The sequence below is a fragment of the Cryptomeria japonica genome, chromosome 5, assembly GCF_030272615.1.
Source record: "Cryptomeria japonica chromosome 5, Sugi_1.0, whole genome shotgun sequence".
Lineage (NCBI taxonomy): Eukaryota > Viridiplantae > Streptophyta > Pinopsida > Cupressales > Cupressaceae > Cryptomeria > Cryptomeria japonica.
Window position 1 is genome coordinate 457984959 of NC_081409.1, and position 23813 is coordinate 458008771.

A 23813-nucleotide genomic window follows, 5' to 3' on the forward strand; every position below is an offset into this window, starting at 1 on the left:
AACCAAAACATGATGTGGTTTCGATCAGATACATATTGCAATGATACAAGCTCACATTCCAAACTGCAACACTTCAATCATCACTAATCGCTAGATCAAATCAAAATATTCCTCATTTACCGGTTAAGGTCCTAATTCCCAGTTCACTATCTATAATATCGATAAGGCATTTCTCGTAGACCAAAAAGACTTAGATGACAAAATACAATATAGTAAACATCAGTTGCCATCAATGACAATACAAATAACTAAACAAAGTCATCTGATCATGCAATCTCAATCTTTTCATCACAATGTCATCACAAACAGTCCTTTACAGGTTCAGTCACCATTCTTCATCTGCATTAGTTATGCCAATCATGCCAATAAATTCATCATATAATAAGACAAGTAAATTGAGTTTTAAAATCCAATTTACAACATAATATGGCTGAAACATGCAAATCGAGTTTTAAAACCCGATTTACAAGTTTATAGGGTTAAAACAACAAAAGATGCAAATTAAATTTTAAAACCCGATTTGCAAGTATGGGCTCTTAACTTGCAAAACAAGTTTTAAAATGTGATTTGCAAGTTTAGGGAAAAACTTGTAAAATCTTGAAAATGTGTTCATCAGGTTTTAAAACCCAACGAACAAGAAATAGGGTAGGTCGAGTTGTTCATTGGGTTTAACACGTTAGTAGATCAAAATAAGTTGGAACTATTTTCAGAGGTAAGGCATTTCATTTTTGGTTGGGGTTTGAAACCCAGTCAACAATGACAAGTGTATTGTAGCCAACAAGTGGGATGGGATTCAAACCACACCCAACACATAATTGGTCTGGGTTTGAAACCTGTCCCACACAATAATAAAGTATGGGCTTGTCATTGGTAACTACAAAGTGTTGAGGGGAACTTTCTCTTCAATCAACACCATAGGGTGTTGATAAAAAAGTGAGCTCTAGTGAACACTTAGTATAGAAAATGTTTGGAAGCAAGCAAATGAAAAATAATTAAAACCCTAAACAAAATGTAGAGCATAACATGCTTGCTAAAACAAAATAAAAAACATGACATGAGATATTGTTGCCATAAACAGATGACTAGAAAGCGTGAATGAGAAGATAGAAAGAAATGCAAATGAAATGAAATAAGAGCAAAATAAATCAATAAAAAGAGTTCAAAACAAACTCAAAAACCAAAAACATAAATATCAATCGAGTGCAATAAATACAATGCAATTTGGGTTTTGAAACCCAATGTGCATTCAATTGCGCATCGGGTTAAAATCTGAAATGCAACTGAAAATGCAAAACAAAAAGGACTTGTAATTCAGGTTTCAAAACCCATATTACAAGTGACACAAGTAATGTGTAATTCACGTTTTGAAACCCAAATTACTTATAACAAAAATGATGAAATTAGAAAAATAAAGTGGTGAGCCTCTAGGACTGATCAGCAATGATTTCAAGGTGTCATTCTAAGAGACTAAAAGTCATCTCAGGAAATTCTTTTATAGGTTTTCAAGCCATAAGGAAGACAAAAAATAAAGGGGGGTCCTCAATTTTGAAGTAATTCAGAACTGAGGATAGCACTTGGCTCTAAATGGGGAACTTTCTTTGATCATTATTTGAAATGACCAAAGGATGTAGAAATCATGTACCTCTAAGTGCCTTCACTTGTCCATTGGGCACAAACTCAAGTGACAAAAAGACAAAAAAGATGAAAAAAGAAATGACTCAAAATATGCAAAATACTATATATATGTACAAAAATTTTCCTGTTGCTTTATTGTGAGAAGAGCTTCAAGTGTTGTCCATTGTGAGGCAGTGAAAAAGGTGTCTCATCCTGATATACCAAGATATAGCTATTTTCACCATGGATTTGATGAATTGTGAAAGGGCTTGTACATAGAAAATCAAATTTATTATGCATTCCCTTGGGTTCTCTTCTTTTATCCCATAATAGGATTTGATCTCCAACCTTGAAGACTCGAGACTTTTCATTTTTTGTCAAAAAATGTCTTAACCTAGCTCTGATGTTTTGCAATGTGATCCACCACTTTCACATGCTATTCTTCTAGAGGAACATGATGCACTTGTCTAGAGAATTGTTATAAGTCTCACCTTCAACTACTTTAGCTAGTTTCAATGTAGGTAACTCCAATGTGATTGGTATTTTTTCATTGATGCCACAAAGAAGATGGAATGGGGACATACCAATGGCTCTTTTAGGGGTGATATAGTTTACTCACAATGATTTATGTCATGAGCGTTGATTCTCAAAAACCATTTTCTTAATTATGGGCACCAAATTTTTACTATTGGACTCCACTTGACCATTTACTTGTGGATAGGTCTGATGAATTAGCAAGGATAATCCTCTACTCAAAGAAAAACTGAGTTATCTCATTTGATGAGAAATAAGTAGCTTTGTTTGCTACTATTTTATTGGGAACATCAAACTTGCAAATGATGTTTTACTTAATGAAATTGCATACCATCTCAGATGTAGTGTGCTTGACAGGTATTGTCTTCACCCATTTGGTGAAGTAGTATGTGTCTTTGAGAACAGAATTATGACTGGCACTTGATGATGGATTTACTAGGCCAATGAAGTCAATACACCACTATTAAAATTGTTCTTCAATCACCACTGATTTGAGTGGTAGTGTCGCAAGATTTAGCTTTCCAAGAATTGCTAACTCAATTCACATTTACAAACCCAATCATATGCATCCTGAAAAAGGGTAGGACAATAATATTTTTCTCACAAAATCTTGGGACTAGTTATAGGTACTAAGAAATGTCTACCACAAGATAAATTGTGGAATGACTCCAACAACTTAGTTTGTTGAGCCTTGTCCACACATCTCAAGAAAGTTCCATCAATGCTATTTTTTCACAAACCATTATTCTAGAGCACATAAATTGTAGATTTAAGCTTGAGAGTCCTTTTTCATTATATGTGAGATGTATAGTACATTCACTATATGTAAGAAAATAGGCAATATTTGAATACCATTCATCCATAGTGTTGACAAATAATACTGTGGGAATGTCTTCTTGTGCCTCTTGTTCAATAGTGGCTTCATCTTCAGGATTGTTGTCAGCAAGAAGTTAACATAGTCTCTTCCCACAAACCAATTTCGTAGGCTTGATTTCCATGTCATACTCCTATATTTTTTCTATCCAATTACCTCTCTAGGTCCCAAAATCTTGCTACGTCAAGATTGACTTAACTATTGTGTTTGAAACCATTGCAACAACACGGGAATTCAAATTGTAGAAGTGAAAATGCTTAACTTCCTTAACAATAGTGTAAGTGTGATTCTCCATTTGGGAGTACTCAAGTTCATGAGTTTTGAGAGGACAACTCATGAATGAAATAAGGGATTTGATCCCCTATAGATTCTTCTGTACAACAATTGTAGAGAGTATGATCAGAAGCATAATTATACATGCTAAAATTCTTGGTGTAATCAGAACATGCCAAGAATGGAGCATGTGCTATCACCTCCTTAATTTTGTTGAAGGCAACCTCCCTTCCACACTCGAAAAAAGAGTAGACTTTCCTTTCATAATATTCACAATATGAAGAGTGTTCTCAACAAAGTCTGCAATAAGCCTTCCTAAAAAGTTTACTTTGTTGAAAAAGGAGTGAACTGTGGTCTTGCTTGTTGGTAATGAAAGACTTTGAATGGATTTTACCTATTCAAGATCAATTTTAATGCATTCCTTTGACACTATATTCCCAAGGATTTTTCCCTTTGTCACCCCAAAAATTTACTTTTGGGGATTGGGAGAAATCCCATGTTGATGACATCTTTCAAGAAATTGTTGCACTGGGAAAAATAATCTTGATGTTTTTTTGAAAAAACTGTCAAATCATCAAGGTACATAGTAATAAACTTACCAAGGAAATCCCTAAATGCTAAGTCCATTTCTCTCTGGAAAGTAGCACTGTTATTAATTAAACCAAATGGTATTTTGTAATAAGAAAAAGTATCCCAAGGTGTGGTGAAAGCAGTCTTATGTTGATCATCTTCACTGAAACCCACTTGGTTGTAACTAGAAAATCCATCCAACTTGGATAGCATTTGAGAACCTCTTACTATCTGAAGTACCTTATCCATCACTGAAATCTTGGGGATGTACTGCCTCTATTTCTACCTACTAGGCATAGACCCCACCTTAAGTGGAATATCATGCTTCACCTCCTTGAGATAGAAATATTTGAGATCATCATAGGAGTAAGCAAGTACATCAATATATTATTGTAATAGCTTGATGAACTTTTCTTTCTCTTCCATAAAGGAACAATTTCCTATGTTCACCAACTTTGGATGTTCTATAGTTCCCAGGTTCACATGATCCACCTAAATGGTTGAATCAGGTGCTAATTGTTGTTTCTTTTTGACATGATGATCATGTTTGTCAAAAAGTCCTTTAAGGGAAAATAATCCCTTCAGGATATTATTTCCCTTCAGTTGTAGTACTTCTTCACTAGAACTTGGATCAAATTTAGTGATAGACTCATGAGATAGAGAATCGCTTCAAAGTAAAATTCACTAAAATTATCATTAGTTTCTAGAAAAAAGATAATTTGTTGATAATCATTGAACACTTGCGAATTATCTAAATTATCTGGGACACTAGGTTTGAAAATCATCTCAATGGTATACTTATCTTGTTGGAAATTCTTGTGGGGAATCAAAAGAGTAGCTGACACTGCCAATGAGTCAGCCTTATCATTAAATTCTCTTGGTACCAATGAAATGTTGAATGAGTCAAACTCTTCAATGTGGTCCCATACAAAATTACGATAATTCTTCAGCCTTTCATTCAGTGTCTGATACAAGTTTCTCACTTGACAGACCATGAGATCAACATCACCCTGAGCATATAGATGTATTATCCCCTTTTGGGGAGCAACATGTTGGCATTTCTGATCTTCATGTTGTGATTGTCATTGATGGACACACACTTGCATTAAGATCCTCTTCATATGTGTGAGTTAGAGCACAACCAGTATTTGTTCCAACCAGTATGTTGTATTATAGTCTTTAGACTATTGATGTTTTGCAAAATGTGTTTACCGGTCTCAAGCGGCATGTCAACCCCAAGCGGTTCATGGATACTAAGCGGTACAAGGGATTAAAGTGGCATAACACATTTTTACCAGTCTTCATTTTGACAAACTGGCAACCAGTATTTTGTATGAACCATTAATACTCTATGATGAGTTACCAATCGGCATATTGTGATGAGTTACCATCCACCGATCATTTGACGGTGCTGACTCTCTGGCAGTGCTTTTTGTGTCGTGTTACCAGATATGTCCAGATGCATTGAACCTAGGAAATTGTATTGTAATCCTATTGGACCTACATGAAATTAGATTCCTTTATAAGGACATCATGTCTAGGATTCTAATGTGGTTGTTGTTGTTGAGGTTGATGTTGTTGCTAGGGTTCAAGGTAACTGAAGAGTTAGAGAGAGTATGAATGTGTAGAAGACTGAAGTAATGCTATAATGCATTAAGATCAAGCTATCAAGGATCCAACCAAGCAATCTGTGCTATTTTCTAGATCACTCACTTGTTGATTATTCACATCTTCGACAAGTCTGTAGCCCTTAATCGGGTAGGCCCAAAAGCCTCTTGTAAATCCTCTAACAAGGTGGTTCACATCTATGGATCTAAAATCCTCTAGCAAGGTAGTCTTTAATCGGACTTATCTCCTAACAAAGATTGAGATTCCTAATAGGATCTATTCTAGTAAAGAACGTTGTAAAACCTTAACCGGTCTGGTTTCTATTCTATAGATAGTTACTTGTGAGTTCCATCTCACCGTGGTTTTCCCATTTGGATGTTGACATCAAAATCTCGTGTTATGGTGTTTGTGCTTCTGTGGGTGAATTCATTATTAGCTATTTGGTTTGCATGTTTGTTAACCGGATTGTCTACTAAATTGTTTTACCAGTTTACTGTCAGTCTTGGAAAGTGTTTAAGTGCAAAGATTTTTGGCATACTAATTCACCCCCCCCCTCTTAGTATTCATCAATTGGTATCAGAGCCTACCTTTCTATAAGTTTAACCACTTGGAAAGAGATATGGGGGAATACACCTTGAGGGAACTTACTCAATGGCTCACTCAGTCGAGCAAGCCTATGATGATCTTATGGTCAAATACAAGGCATCTCAAGCAAAAAGGAGAGAACATGCAGAAAAGCTGATGGAGCTATCTGAAAATAGTTCTGCAGATGAAGCAAACATGGAAGCCCTAATTGCAGAAGTAAACAAGTTGAATGAATCAAAATCCAACCTGAGAAAGGAGTTGGAAGGACTGACTATCCAGATGTGTCAAGAGCTTGATAACCGGAGGAAAGCTAAAGATCTGGTGAAAGAAAGAGATCATGAGATCTCCAAGCTGAAACAAGAGATCAGTGCCCTAATTTCTCAACTCCATGCTAGCAAAGTGGAAAAGGATGACATGCAAGGTGAACTGAACATGGCCATCTCTGAAAATGAAAACCTGATGGAAGCAAATGCTGCTATTTCCAAAGAACTCTCTGAGTCAAAGGAAATACTTGCTAAGTTCAATAAGAGTACTATCAAGCTTGAGCAAAATCTTGAATCTGCCAAACTGGTCAAGAATACCAATGGACTTTGTTATTTCAGTCATGAGGAAGGTGAGACCTCTGGTACAAATGTTGGAGCATCAAAGAAACAACTAGCATCAAAGGATAAAGGTAAGAAAAAGTTTAAACCTGTTTGCTTTAACTGTCTTAAAGAAGGACATACTGCAAATGTGTGTAGGATTAAGGCTTACAACAATTTTCCTTATTTCCTAAATGATAAGCCTAGATCCTATAGATTCAATGGTAACTGTTATGCATGCAACAAGTATGGGCATAGAGCATTTGAATGCAGGTCTGTCATGAATGACACTGGAAGATATCCTCAGAGAACTCAAGGAGTTGGTCCTGAACCTTTTGTGAACTAGAATCACAACCGGTTTAATGTCTTCAATCATCAACCAAGAAGCAGTGGCTATCAAGCAGCAACCAGATGGAGATAAAATTGTATGATCTGTCATGGTCATGGTCACACTGCTGCAACATGCAAAAGGAAGAATAGAAACATGAACAATGGACCTTGGAGAGCACCTAGATTGGTCTGCTATCACTGCAACAAATCGGGTCACATTGCCAGACTCTGTAGATCAAGAAAGAACATATCTAATGATATATCGGTCACTCCAAAAGGAGTCATTGATGTTGACACCGTTCAAGCAGATATGAACAAAACCTAGAAGAAGAAACCAGTGGTGTTACAAGAGGAACCAGTTTTTGCACCTAGTGTGGAAATATTGAAACCAGCAAACTAAGCCTCATAAAACTTAGGGGGAGCAAACGGAGAAATGTTTCGAACCCCCGGTTTACACCGGTAAAAGACCTTAACTACTATGTGATACCTGTCATTTGGCAGAAGACTAAAAATGGTAAAAAGGCAAATTAGGGTTTACACCCTAATAGAGGAGCGTTAATGGCAATAGGTGAGAGATATGTTTAAAGGAATTTTTCAAATCATTTCTCACTATCTGTTTTCGAGCGAAGAAAATTTTTTCAAAGAGCAGAGCGACGAAAAGGCGATTTGAGCTAAGATCTTGAGAAATTGACAAACCGTGAAGGAGATTCAAATTCAAACTACAAACTGCAAATGGTCAAGTGGAGAACACAAAGCGGTGATTTAGCAACCAATGGAGTGTGGAGTGAAGGAGAATCGGAAAGCCCTAAATTCAGGTGTTTTAAAAAAGGTATTTCTCGAAGTTCTTAAAGTTTCTATCATGGCTTCTGCATCTCATACTAGTTCTAGTGCATCTATTGAATTTGAAAGTTTTATTCAATGAAAGTCCAAGTATAATGCTCTATCACAAGTTCCAGCTGGTGTGATAGTAGAAGAGGGAATTTCTAACTACATAGACTACAAGATTGAAGACCTAGGGTCTCTAGCTATCCACTCCCAGCTAGGTTTGTTTTGTGGCAAGGCTAAGAAAATCAAATTGGAGTATAATATCTTGGAGAAGAAGAAACTCCACAATGTTGTCTACTTCCTGGAATATTTTACAGAAGATCACATAAGGATCATTTTGAGTAGAGTCCACGGTGACAAGATGTACCTAGAGAGGACACATGATATTACGTCGTAGGCAATTCATGCAGTCACCGGTTTCTGCAACATAGAGGAAGTGCCAGCCCTAAGGACAATAAGCAAAACTGAAATGACAAGGCTCATCGGTTCAGTGAGCGACTCACAAGACATGACAAACAACTCCATCAAGGATGATTTGGTTAAGTATGCCTGCATGGTGATAGGCTACCAGACATTCTCTGCCAGTAGAATTAACTCTGTATTTGTTGCAGCGGTAAATGCCGCTTATCAGATGATTAAGGAGGACGCATCATTTGACCTGTGCACCAGTATGTGGAGGCAACTCCTGTCAAACCTGAAGTCGATCAAACAGGATAATGCACAAAGGTTTAAGTTTAGACAACTACTAGTCAGGTTGTTCTTTTACTTTCAAGGATACTTTCCAGGAGTAGGAGATGTCCAGTGGTCTCCTGACCAACCGGTAACCAAGCAAATCAAGGAGAGAATTCAAGAAATTGGAACCAGTTACCCTAATGTTCTGAACAAGTATTTTGATGAGTTCAGATGAAAAATGAGCCAAAGGATGAGGATCTTAGGTGATATCGTCAAGAAATATGAAGATGACATTTGCTTCACCATCCAAGTAGATAAATGCATAATGGAGGTTGTTGAGCCTAGACAAGAAGAAGTATAGCCAATGGGCTATGAGGTGATGTATGATATGTTGGAAGGGTATGCCTCTACCCTTATTGCCTCACTGCTTGATCCTAAGGCGAAGAGAACCGGCACCTACCTAGAGAGGATAGCACCAGTTGAGGAACCACCAGCAATGAAAGAAAAGGAACCAGCAGTGAAGAAGGCAAAGGCAGTGCCTGCAGCATCTGCATCAGTTACTACTAAAACTCCAAAAGTGACCAAGCGGTCACCAGCCAAGAAGAAACCAGAAGCTGCACTGGCTAAAGTATTCTAGAGAAAGAGGAAGACAAGGAACACCTCTCCAGACTCAGAAGAAACCTTGTCTGAGGAAAAGCCAAAGAAAACACGTCAAGCAAAGAGGAAGACGAAGATGAACCGGCATCATCTGCACCGGTAAATATAGATATCTCTTCCTATAAACCTTTGACACATTGTCAAAAAACAATAAAGAATATTAGGAGAAAAGTGCTAAATGACTTACTTGAGTGTTTTGATGACTTCAATGAGGATGAAAAGGAAGCAGTTGAAAAGGAAATAATTCAGTATTTATGTATTAATGATCGGTCACCCTCAGAGATCAAATCTCAGACACCGGATTCTCTATATATGTCATTAGATAATAGATGGCGAATTGGCATAGAGAAACAATAGAAAATTAGGGAGAAGGTTTTTGCACAGTACTTTTCCGACCTATCAAATTCTGAGTTGTATTATGTTATTGACCAAAACAAAGGACTCTTCTTCACTAGAAAAAGAAGACTCTGGCTGTTAGAAGGTAGAGTTGTTGATGTCAAAAAATACACCCATCTATATATGAACACAACTGTCTAGACTCACAAAGCGTGTCTCACCAATCGGCAAGCTGAGAAAGAATCGGTTATATCCAAACCGAATGAAGCATTTGATGATGAAGGAAATCTGGTTGTTGAACCAATTGACACCATTGATGTCGATGCTTTTGATGCTAAGGATGTTACCCAAGACATACCATCTGAGGCAATAGGACAGGAGCATTAGGCTGAACAGGAGAAGAAAGTCAAGGATAGAAAGGAAGTGGTGAAGGAAGACGCCGAGCAGAGGAAGAAGGATGAAGAAGAGAAGTGGAAAAAGAAAAAAGAAAAGAAGCGGAAAAAGGATGAAGAGGAGAAAAAGAAAAAGGATGAAGAGGAGAAAAAGAAGAAGGAAGAAGAAGAAAAGAAGAAAAAGGATGAAGAAGAGAAAAAGAAGAAAGATGAAGAGGAGAAGAAGAAGAAGGAAGCAAAGAGGAAAAAGAAGGAAGAAAAGATAAGGAATAGGAGAAGACAAAGGAAGAAGAAAAGAAAAAGGCTGAGGAAGACAAGGAAGCAAAGAAGAGGAGAGAAGTGGAGAAGAAGAAAGCGGAAGAGGACAAGGCAGGAGAAGCAACGAAGAGCACCTAGATGGAGACTCCGAAGGTAGCTAGGAGTCAAGCTAAACTAGATGATCTCACCAGTCCTATAGATCTCCAGTCTGCAAGTGAAATGGAGCTAATGCAGAGCATCAAGGTAGCTCAAGAGCGCCTTGAAATCATTCGACGAAAGAAGGAGTAGGATGTAATCCAAGTAGCTGTGGTACGCTTACCCATTTGATACCTAGTACAACTCTTCCAAACACTGATTCATCACTAGCTAGACTTAAGCTCCTATGCACAGTAGTAGATGATCAGGTGTAGAGCCTTGAAGAGGTAGCAGAGGCTAATGTCAAGAAGGAGCATCAAAAAGCTCTTAATATAGCTCTGGTGAAGAAGTTGAATGAGCTCCGGACTGAACTGAAGAAAGATCAAAAGGATATAAGGGATGCTTTGGATAAGGGAAATTTGCTACTTAGCAAAATCTGTCAACCCCATCTATTCTATGATGATGTGCTAGCTCAGAAGCAAAATCTTCAAATAGACTTATAGTCCTACATGAGTACATTCAAGACGTCGTATGATTCCTTTGCAACTTATGGGCAAACCATTCACCGGTTTCACATCAAGTCAGCCAAAATGGAGCAAGAGATCAGCATACGATCTAGAGATTTGTAGGAGCTTCAACTGGTTCTACTCCCACATCTGCAAATTCTTCAGAAGTGTTATCCAAACCTAGATGCCTTGACAGTTACACAAGAGATGAGCACAGTTGATGCCATGGAAGAATAGGTCTCCCAGATGCAAATAGAGAAAGAAGTAGCCACATTCCTACTTGAGTCCTGGTCTCTCTTGATGAAACAGTTCTTGCAGGACTATACATCTGTTTTTGACAAGTATTATTCCTTGTTGTCATAAACTTTTATTATTTTAATATCAAATGGAAACAGGGTTGTTTAGCGGTACTTTGTCATTGTTGGCAAAGGGGGATAAGTACTCTATCTATGTTGGAGAAGTATAGGGGAGAAGTATCTGGATTTTAAAAATTTCTATATGCTTTGATATATGTTCTGATATCTCAATGTTTATGCTCTATATGCAAAATTGTTATACATCGTATTGTTAAAGGGATAGTGTATATGCTTAGGGGAAGCAATTTTGCTAATGGCATGTTTTTGTTGTAAAACACTTAGATGTCAAAATTTTATTTTCCTAAGTGTTGCCATCAATGCCAAAGGGGGAGATTGTTGGCATTTCTGATGTTCATGTTGTGATTGTCATTGATGGACACACACTTGCATTAAGATCCTCTTCATATGTGTGAGTTAGAGCACAATCAGTATTTGTTCCAACCGGTATGTTGTATTATAGTCTTTAGACTATTGATGTTTTGCAGAATGTGTTTACCAGTTTGAAGCGACATGTCGACCCCAAGCAGTTCATGGATACCAAGCGATACAAGGGATTAAAGTGGCATAACACATTTTTACCAGTCTTCATTTTGACAAACCGGCAACCGGTATTTTGTATGAACCGGTAATACTCTATGATTAGTTACCAATCGGCATCTTGTGATGAGTTACCATCCACTGATCGTTTGACGGTGCTGACTCTCTGGCAGTGCTTTTTGTGTCATGTTACCAGATATGTCTAGATGCATTGAACCTAAGAAATTGTATTGTAATCCTATTGGACCTACATGAAATTAGATTCCTTTATAAGGACATCATGTCTAGGATTCTAATGTGGTTGTTGTTGTTGAGGTTGATGTTGTAGCTAGGGTTCAAGGTAACTGAATAGTTAGAGAGAGTATGAATGTGTAGAAGACTGAAGTAATGTTGTAATGCATTAAGATCGAGCTATCAAGGATCTAACCAAGCAATCTATGCTATTTTCTAGATCACTCACTTGTTGATTATTCACATCTTTGACAAGTTTGTAGCCCTTAACCGGGTAGGCCCAAAAGCCTCTTGTAAATCCTCTAACAAGGTGGTTCACATCTGTGGATCTAAAATCCTCTAGCAAGGTAGTCTTTAATTAGACTTATCTCCTAACAGAGATTGAGATTCCTAATAGGATCTGTTCTGGTAAAGAACGTTGTAAGACCTTAACCGGTCTGGTTTCTATTCTGCAGATAGTTACTTGTGAGTTCCATCTCACCGTGGTTTTTCCCATTTGGGTTTCCACATGAAAATCTCTTGTGTTATGGTGTTTGTGCTTCTTTGGGTGAATGCATTATTAGCTATTTGGTTTGCATGTTTGTTAACCGATTTGTCTGCTAAATTGTTTTACCGGTTTACTGTCAGTCTTGGAAAGTGTTTAAGTGCAAAGATTTTTGGCATACTAATTCACCCCCCCCTCTTAGTATTCATCACAACATCCATACCTAACAACAATGATTAATAATCAGTTTAGTTATTCGTATTATTAAACTCCCATTTGAAAGAAAAAAGAAGAACTGTTCCCTCAAGAGGTATCAAAACAATCTTTGCTCCTAAACCAACCGTTGAGTAGCTGCCACCAAACTCCAAAGGTCGGATGTTGTTGGAGTTGTTTGTGCTAACAACCTGAGAGTTTGAGGCTTTATCAATGGAGGAAACTGATTCAACATCTTTAGATAAATGACTTTTTGGTTCCCAAATCAACAAATCCCCAAACCCTAAATATTTAGCCACTTTCTTATCAATAGGTTTAAGGTTGGATTTGGCCAATGAATGAGATTCAGTCACAAGACTAAAATCTCCTGCACTTTTGGCTCTGGAAGACTAAGGCAGGTGCACCTAAGTAATGCTTAAATGACCTATGACTTTCCAACAGTCATGGCATTACAAATTACAATAGATATCCCAATATGAATGTGCCAAGGAAAGTGTATGAAACGTAAATTTAGCTACAATCTTGGCTTGTCAACTATCACTCAACACTTGGGATGGGTTTCTACACTAAATCTACTCCTAAAATAGAAAATAAATAACAAAAAGTAAAACAGACTTTAAGAGAATGGATCAGTTCTAAAAACTGGGAGGAAACCCCTTTACCAGTGCCTTCATTAGGGCAGTAGAGTCAACTTGCAGCTGATAGACATTAAACCCAAAAAGACTAAGCTATAACCAATGAATTCTTAGTATTGATGCATTACATCAATACCCCCTATTACAGTTCTATTGTAGTCATTCTTACATATCCTACAAGAACAACACCATTTCATTATCCTATGAAAAGCATTTTAATCTCTTCCTTGAAGAGAAGCAAAAAACAAGATAAACACCTCATCTTGCAGGGACAAAATAGAGGATCCTTGATCATCTAATTCATAAAATAGTGAAATTACATGTTGGAGATAGTTATAATAAAAGCATCAAGACTTGCATGCATTTAAGTTATACACTATTTGAAATGGGAAAATGACAACAAACTGAAAAATGAAGCTCTAACTACTCCTAATCTTTGAATGTAGATGGAATCCTTTCTCCCTGGAATTTCAAAATTTCACCCTCTGAATCCTGTCTCATTGGTCCTAAAATCCCTTTTATAATGGCAAGGGAGCAAAACAAGTCACAGGCCAAGTAAGACACACTTGTAAAAAATTGATTGCCTCTGACTAGGATAAGGCATTTGTCCTCATGCACTGTACATAGTCCTTCTGATGGTATTGAATGCAAGTAGTTGTGAGAATAGCCTCTGGAGCCATGATCCTGATGGCACAACCACCCTGAGCAATCTTCTTGAGCCTCAAAGAAATCAACCCCACTGATGATTAGCTGCTATCATAGATTTGATCCTCTATCGTATTTTGATCGATCATCGAGTTTAGATTACTACAGTTAGTAATCTTCACCTGCCCCTGTCCTTTTATCTTATTGATTAAAAACCCTTGATGTGATCAAGGTCATGAAATCTAATCGACTTAAGATCATGCAATCCTCTCAAGACACACACTTGATCCTTTGCTGGTTCTCCATTAAATGCAAACCCCTTCCTTCTTGGTCTCATCATTGCAATCTGATCTAATTTGGTTTTAAACCTCTATCTGCAATGTGTCGACACAACAATTTTGTCAGTAGCGTCTCTCCCTTTGATAGGTGGAAATGTGACCCAATCAGCACATGCCATGTCTTCAAAATATTGCCATCTACCCTTTGGTCAACCTTCATCAACTTCGTTATGTAGACAACTAGACCATCGAGATGCACATTGCCACTCTTTATGGATTGGCTAACACGTGTTTTATGCGCCCTCATGACAAAAATTCTCCTACGGGTTGGTGGGATGTATATCCTCATTTGTCTTTTGTCTCCCCGCTCAACCATTTCTTTTCACCTTTTTGCAGCGGGAGATAGCAAGGACACCAAATCTCCCCAAGCTCCTTTTACCCCATGGAAGCACTTGACCTTAGCTTTAGATGTCATGGGATAGCAGGGGAAGTCCTTCTCTATACCTCCATGTTACCCCACAACCCATCTTCTTATCACATTTCACACTGCAAGGGGGCGGGGCCTATATTCTTCTTTTTGTATGTTATCTCGCACTGCACTTTGCTCCACCCTTAGGTCCTTGCCGAGTAAGGATTTCATTATCCTCATAAACACTTTGTTATCCCACAACGCTCCTTTGATTCTGATATTTTCATGATTTTTCTTGATCGTGTGAGATAGATAGGACTACTTACTTCACTGTGTTTGCTATCACACCGAAAAAATATTTGACCACCTAGAAGCCATTTGCTATCACACCAAATAAATATTTCTGTGAAAGACAAAAGGGGCAGCCAAGAGGAGAGAAGGTCTTGTTGAAAGGTGAATCATGCCAAAAAGGCACTTTTGCCAGTCCACCATTGTGGGGCCCCACATGAACACGTCACCATCAGGTAGAGCCAACACATAGTCACCAGTTGGACATATATAATCAATCGAACAACATGGGCCTGGCTATCAAGGTTCGGAGGCTAGTCGAAACTCGGCATGAAAACAAAAAAAACTTTGTCTTTTTCATTTGGATATGATAGGCCAATAAGAGGTGAATAATGTGGGCCTATCTATTGGGGGTGGGTCAGAGGTGGGTCGGTACTTGGCATGAAAACAAAAACAACTTCTTTTCTATTTGGATGCGATAGGCCGATAAGGGGTCAGTCTTGCCGACAGATCCTCTCACACTGAAATTCAAACCTTGTCGCTAAGAAGAGACCTCTATCACACCGAAAAAGGGGACGTATCGATATAACACATGAAGGTCAAACAGAAGTTAAAACAGTCTTAGCGAAAGATGATGTCTCATCGACAAAGAACATGTCGATGAGACAAAAATGTGATCTCATCGAAAACCGCCATTCACATAGATTTTCAACATTTTCTAGCTTGTGATACATGTGCAGTTAACATGATGTGTTATGCACAATTGTGACCAATACCCCCTCTAGCTACATAGCAAATAACATGATGTGTTATCCTGCAAATGGGATTTTGAGTGTCCTTAGCAAAATTTTGTACTTGGGCCTTTAAAATCTAACAAAAATTTTGAAGTCCGAACATGACTCTCATTATCTGAACCATTGGAAGAGTTTGAAGCTCCTTCAGTCTATAGGAAATAAGTGCCCATTCTAGATGACATAAAAAGTATCTAAGCTTTTTAGTCATACATATTGACCATTGCAAATTTAACTTCCTTCTCTGGAAGTAATTTTGCATCACACCCTTAATAGGTATCCTAGGTTTTGACCAATCCAAATTTATCTCACCCTCAACATCCTTGCAGAAATTTTGTCCTATATGCATACCGTAAGAAGCTCGAACATCTACCACAAGAATGGTCATCTTGATTCTTTTTTTTAGGAAAGAAGTGAAAGCAAATTGAGTGTCCTTTATTTGGCCAATTAGGGACACCTGCTTGTTTTCCATGGAGAAACACTTTCCAAAAGGCTTGGTTAGAGTAAGACCTAAGACATTAGATACCTTTATTGGAATTACATTATCTAAAGCCCCAAAATCAATAACATAGCTGCTCAATCTATACCCATTAATTAATAAGAAAATGTAGGAAAGGTTCAATTCTAGTTGGTACTGAAGATGGGACAACAACTAAGTTATTTTGAGAAGATTTTGGAGCTTGGGTAACTTCTTTCTCTTTAAAAAACTTGACCAATCTATCAAACTGATCATGGTTTTCTTGAAGGTATTCTACTTCATATATTTGGATTTTGGTTTTCTTGGCATGGTCTATAATATCAAATAGCTCATATGACAATGTCTAAGAAGGTGGAATATTATCACATAAAGGTTTTGATGCAGAAGGGGATAGATTTGGATACATCTGAAGAAGAAGGGGGATCAGGTGTACTTGTTTGGTTGCAATATAATCCTTCGGCAAAGTAGGCAAAGGAGTTCCCCTCTTGGCAAGAATAATAGGCAATTGTGGGATGTCTTTTTCCTTGGCCTTATCATTTGACTATTGATTAGGTTGGTTCTGCGCTTGTGAGTGAGTGAAAACAACAAAAAGCTTCACCTTGATATTCTTCCTTGACTTCCTAGTACTGCATGAACTGAATAATAGAGTTTCTAGCTAACTCTGCTTCCTGTTCTTGAAATAGGTTAGCAACATCGTCACATTAATATTCATTTTGAGTAGTATCACTTTTCTTCACCTCATAATATCCTATTGTTGCATTAGAAGGAGAATATTCAAGAGTGAGTCTTTCTGGAGGTGGAGGTAATTTATTCTGATTATTGGCCACATAATTATAGGCATTATTTAGATAATTCCCATGATGAATGTCCTTATATGGAGTAGAGAAGGATGCCAGAGATATTTGCTTCTTCAAGGCTAACAATCATTGGCTAGCCTTTGCACCAAAAGATCCATTGTAGCTGAAGATGAAGAAGTAGAAGATTCCAAAGAAGGAGAACTTACTTTTGTTTGGTTGGGATCTCTCTTTATTTTCCCTATGATAATTAAGTCATCTTAAACTTCTACACCCAAAGATTATGCATGTGCCAAATCCTTTACAGGTGCTCTTCTCAACAAAAAATCTTAACTCCATGAATTGAGAGTTAACAAAGAAGCATTTAAGATTTTTTCAATCTGGTTGAGTGGCTATTGGATCCAATTATTTAACTTGTTGAACTTTGCAACAAATTCCCGCATAGGCTCATATGGCTCCTTCCTCATTTGGGTGACTTGAGCCAAGAGAGAATGTGCATATTCTGTTGGCTTGAACCTTGCTTCAAATTGGGTCTTGAGTGTATCCCAACAAGTAATAGTTTGTGGTGCCAAATGGTAAAACTTGTTTGCTAATACACCTTGTAATGTTTCAACAAAGAGCCTCACTGAAACATCCTCATGTTCCATACCAAGTGTCATGTGTGTGATGTAGGGTACCTGCAGCTACAACACAAACACTCAATAAATCATTATAAGCATGGTTAGAAAATTAAAATCAAATGAAAGATAAACCATTACAAAGCGACCTATCACCTCTTAAGAGATGCGAGTGTGGATTTTCTCTCAGATCTTGATAAGCAATCCTAGTGACTTGACTACACCTAGACGGAGCATTGAAAATGATATGATATGCAAGATAGATGAGATTGATTATGCTAGATTGATGCAAGAGGCTAATTAAGCTAATGATATGCATGATTAAGCTATGATGATGCAATTAAGCTAGAATAGAGATTGATTAAGCTACATGATTCAACAATTATGCTAGAAAATGATCAAATTAAGCTAGATCTAAGATGCAATTTCCTCTAGTAACAATGCTTAAATGATATGCTAGAATGGATATGCCTATAGTAACAATGCCTAAAACGATATGAGATGGGATCCTTTGTGCTCCGAAATGGGGGATATTTATAGGATGAGGTGGCAGGATTCAACAGTCAAGATTGAGTATGAAGATATCGAGGGTGAAATTGGAGGAGGTTGGAGAAGAGGTTGGAGGGAGGGACTCTTCTCATCTCTGTGGTGACAAGTTTCAAGGAGCCTTTTTCCTAAGAGGGAAAGTATCCAAGGGAGGAAACATGTGGCATAAGTGTCATGTGTCTCAAGGGGAGGATATCCAACCCATAGGAGGTTAGGATGTGCAAGATAGGATAGGGTTAGGTGGAATGGTTGAGGTTACAGGATGGTTAGGAGGTGGTTAGAAGTTTGGAGGGATGTGGTTAATTTGAATTTAAAAATTTAAATAATAGAAAAAGGCTAATTAACTTTCAACAACTCATAAATTGATTTGTTTTAATTAATTAGGGGATTAGAAGGAATGAATCAAAGGGGACTATTGAAATGAACCTACTAAATAAATCCTTAGATTTATTAATAAGTAGATGAATGGGAGAATTTAATCAAATTGCTAATGAATTTAATTAAATTGGGAAGAGGGATTAATTAGATTATTGCTTATTTAATTAATTATCTTCAGACCATTTTTAGGTGTATACATTTTGCCCCTCTTTGAAGCGAGGTGTGATGACACCTTGATTCAAAGAATAATCTTATTTTTGATGATGGTGATGTGATATTGGTTCGATAGGATGCCCCAGACATTGATTGATAAATTTTGGTATGATGATGCCCCCTCGGGAGATCAATTGAGATAATTGACCTTTGGAGTGTTTGGACTATTGCGAAATTGATTTCCCGATTAGAAATGATTTGACTTCTGCAACGTTGATTGATGAAAGTGCGAGTTCTTTGATCACTATGATGTGGTTCTAGATGTGATGATTGATAAAGCTTGATTGAATTGATAAGATTGATTAGATTGATAAGATTGATTAGATTGATAAGATCGATATTTAGTCTAGTTTCAGGAATGACACCTCATGTATAAGACAAACATGATCAAAGCATCTAGTTTTAGGAATGATATATCCTGTATAAGACTTGATCAGAATGTCTAGTTCCAGGAAAGATACATCCTGTATAAGATATGATAGAATAGATCATATGAGATCAATTGATAGAAATGATAATATTGATTGGATAAAGAACTGACAGTTTGTTGATATCATGTTGTAGGAAGATTCAGATATGCTAATGTGGGTTCATTTGAGGGGGTAGAATAATATTTGCACTGGGTTGACAATATCTGGAGAGAGATGAGTCATCGTTCTGATTGTGTATACACCTATGATGATACATTGATGATTCCTATGATAGATTTAGCCTTGGATAAGATGAGATTTCATGATCCTATGCAAGAATGAAATGCAAGCTAAATACAAATGCAAATGCGAATGAATGCAATGTTGCGATTGGACCAGTCACTGGGTTATTGCGTTGTGTCATCATTGAGATTTTTAAAATGTGGGAAGTGAGTACAAACATCAATGGTATAATTGAACCATGATGACCTGAGCACTACTTATCTGGATTTTGATATCGCAAGTTAGCACAAGCATCAAGGTATAACTGAACCAAGATGACCTAAGTGTTGCTTGTGTAAAATAGATAGTATTAACCATTTCTATATGCAAATCGAAAATGTCTTCAATGATACATCGATGATCATGGCTTGAGACAAATTTACACATATTAATGATTAATTTACAGATAGTAGACAAGAAAAATATCATGTTCCTTCCTTGTTCCTCTAGTCAAAAACATCCCGAAGTCACTCATAAATCATGATAGCGAAAATCAAGATATAAAAGTTGAACCAAAGTGTTAAAAGCTTTATCCAAAAGATAACATCCATTGAAAAGTGTGTGATGTGCTTAGACTGATGCGTGATAGTTTGATGGTTGGCAATTTGATCTTGTGTTCAACATTGGATGTGTCTTAGTTTTCACTTGACAAGAGTTGCCTAACTATTGTTCTACCTGTTTGATAAAGCGTAAAACGAACAAAAAAATTTGCCCCCAACTAAGTGCAAGATCTTGCCCCAAGCCTAGAAACAAATTCATTATGATATACCCAATTATACAAACCATGGTGAGAAACTAGTTGCAATGCCTGCGTATGTACAAAGGCTTTAATATGGATATGAATAGGGTTGATGTAAGATGAATGCAAGTGGAAGGATGCATGAACTAATAGATAGCACCTATTGCTAGGTTTTCACCATTTGTTTTTGTTGCACTTTTTCTCATATTTGTTTTTTTTTTTTGTTGTTGTTGTTTTTTGTGTTTTTTGTTGTTTTTGTTGTTTTTGTTGTTTTTGTATTTTTACTGTTTTTGGATTTTCTGCTTTTTCACCGTTTTTTAGACTTTCCTGCTTTTCTACTATTTTTGGATTTTCTTTTTTTTCAAACACAAAACTTCTTCAGATGCATGCTATTGATGGGTTCCTCGAGTTGATCCTCGTCCTATATTGATAGTTGATATGCTCCTGACCCAAATACTATCGTGACCACAAACAAACCTAGCCAGTTTGGTTCAAACTTCCCTTTCTTTTCACAATTTGACTGGTTTTGTGGATTTTCTTTTAGTACTAGGTCTCCAACTTGAAAGGCTCATGGTTTGACCTTATGATTATAACTTCGGCACATTCTTGGTTGATACACCTTTAAATGATCAAAGGCATTTTGTATTCATTCATGGATCAATTCTAACTCTTGCAATCTAGATACTCATTGTTCTTCATCTAGGATAAGGCATTTTAATGATACTCATAGAGAAGGTATCTCTACTTTGATTGGTATTATTACTTCATCCATAGACAAGAGAGAAAGGTGTGGCACTTGTTGGTGTACAGATACTAGTACGATAGGCCCATAGAGCAGGGTTCAATTGAATATGCCAATCTCTGCCAGCATCATTCACTGTCTTTTTGAGGATTTTCAAAATATTTTTGTTTGATGCTTTTGCTTTCCCATTCCCTTGTGGATAGTAGGGTGCGGAAAATCTGTGTTGGATCTTGAATTTCTCACATAGCTCTTGTACATCCCAATTCTTGAATAGTTGCCCATTATCAGTGATAATGGTCATGGGTATGCCATAGTGACATATGATGTAGTTCAAGATAAATGCAGCAATTTGTTTTCCTATGATATTTGTGAGAGGTACTGCCTCAATCCATTTTGTAAAATATTTTGTAGCTACAAGGATAAATTTGTGACCATTGGATGAAGGAGGATTTATCTTTCCTACTAGATCAAGACCCCACTGGCAAAAAGGCCAAGATAATGCCAAAGCATGAAGTTCTTGTGCTAGTGCATGAATTAAATTTCCATGGATCTGACATTGTTTGCATGTTTTAGCTCTTTGAAAATAATCTCATTCCATAGTTGGCCAATAATAGCCCAAGTGTATGATTTTTTCGAAAGAGTAAGACCACTTGAATGAGTGCCACAAATGTTGTTATGGACTTCATTTAAGGCCTTCTCAAATTCTTCTTGCTTGAGACATCTTAAGAGAGTACCATCCAGACCTCATTTGTAAATGGTATCCATGATAAGAGTATAATGGGAAGATTGGCAAATGAAATTTTTCTTTTGGTTCTTTGACAAGTCTGGAGGGAGGGTGTTATCATTCAGGTATGTATAAATTTGGCTATAGTGGGAGGAATCATTCCCAACAAGATGACAGATAATTTGGGAATTAGGACAATCATGTGCAGGGTAAAACAACTCTTCCACTAGGAATTTGTAATGCTCTTGATTTTCTTGTGTCTGTAGGAGGGAAGTAAGTGTTGCATGGCGTTTGCTTCTTTGTTGTCATTTCTCAGAATTTTCTCAAAATTTATTTTGACAAAGTATTTCTTGACATCATCAACCATCTTCTTATAAGGCGTTAGCCTTTTATCCTTTGTTTCATAATCATCATTGATTTGATTGATGATGAGCTGAGAGTAAAAAAAGACCTATACTTGTGTAATGTTCCATTCTATGGCCATCTTGATTCCTGTGACCAAAGCTTCATATTTCATTGTATTATTGGTGCATGGAAAACTTAATTTGTACGCTTTTGGAATTGTATGACCTTGTGGTGTGATGAATAGAATGCTTTCTCTTGGACTAATATTAGGGTGATGTATTATAAGATCTGGATCTAACCCTGGAATGTCTGCATATGACCATCTTTTGATTTGCCTCCTTTTGAATAGTTCCATATATTTTTGCCTTTCTTGTTCTAATAGAGAAGTTTTCGGATATAGATCATTTGTGCCAATGTTAACTTCCTTTGTTGGTTCTATCAAGATAGATGACCTCTCTTGATAAAATTCAAGTAAGGTGTCAAATCTCCCATCTTCTGGTACCTCAAAGAGGTTTTCATCATTAGGTGTGTCCTTTCTTTTTACTTTTTTTGGGTCTAGTGTTGCCAATAAATGGTTTTCAATAGTAGACTTGATATTGTTTTCTTTATTTTCATTTTTGCAACTAGGAGATTTGGCACCCACTTGATTGGAAGATGTGTTGGCAAAATACCTAGTGGAAGTTGTTGTGGGTTTGATTGCATTAAGATATAAGTGTTGGTATTATGGATGTGTTGCATTTGTTTTGTCATTGATGTCAACACTCATCTTCTACAGATCTTTGTTTATGTTGAACTGGCACATTATGTTCACCGACAAGTTCAGTGACTTATGCACAGTCAGTGGCATATTGTTCACCGTCACTGAGGATGACTTGTTAGCATCTGGAGATCACTTGGTTTGGGTATTTTGGTTATTGGTCTAATCAGGTTGACATATTTGTTGTTATCGGCAAATTGGTCTAGGTTATGGACCGTCATGCATTATCTATTCTAGATTAGCACGACATGTTATGGAGATAATTTAATTAATTGGATATTGTTGTAATTGTATTGAGCCGACATGATGCATCGCATCTTGACTTATTTTTAAATGTTTTAATTGCAATAAAGTTGGTCATATGGCATCTAGATGTCCTGATAGACATGCAAGATTGAGAGAAGAAGCTAAAAGAACATATAAGCCTAACCCTGAATATTAGAGATATAGATTTAAGAAGAATAGTGACAAATCATGTTACTATGTTGATGAAAGAGTTACTGATGATTCTGATGAAGAACCGATAGACAATCGATGGGCTTTTGTTGCAATAAAAGAAGATCAACCGGCACCTACTGTTCCACCGGTAGAGTAGGCCCTGGTAGCTAAAATTGAAGAAAAGGATGAATGGATTATAGATTTCAGATGTTCACATCATATGACTAGTGATAAAAGTAAATTCTTATCTTTTCAAGAATACAATGGAGGTCTAGTAAGATTTGGGGATGATAAAGGTTGTTTGATTAGAGGAAAAGGCACTATATCTTTTGATGGTAAGCACAATACTGACAACGTTTACTATGTTGAAGGTTTGAAGCATAATATTTTGAGTGTTGCTCAATTAGTTGAAAAGGGATTTCAGTTACAGTTCAAGAATGGTAAATGCAAAATCATTAGTAGAACTAGTTTGGAGATTGCAACCAGTAATCGGACTAGAGGTAATATCTTTCATTTGAATAACAATGAAAAGACATGCTTGATTGCACATATTGATGAAAGTTGGTTATGGAATAAAAGACTTTGTCATGTGAATTTTGATTGCATTATAAAGATTAGTTCATCTAAGGCAGTAAGGGATTTAGCTAAGAATGTAAAACCTCACAACCCAGTATGTAAGGAATGTCAAATGGGAAAGCAAGTTAGAACAACTTTTAAGAGTATTTATGAGAAA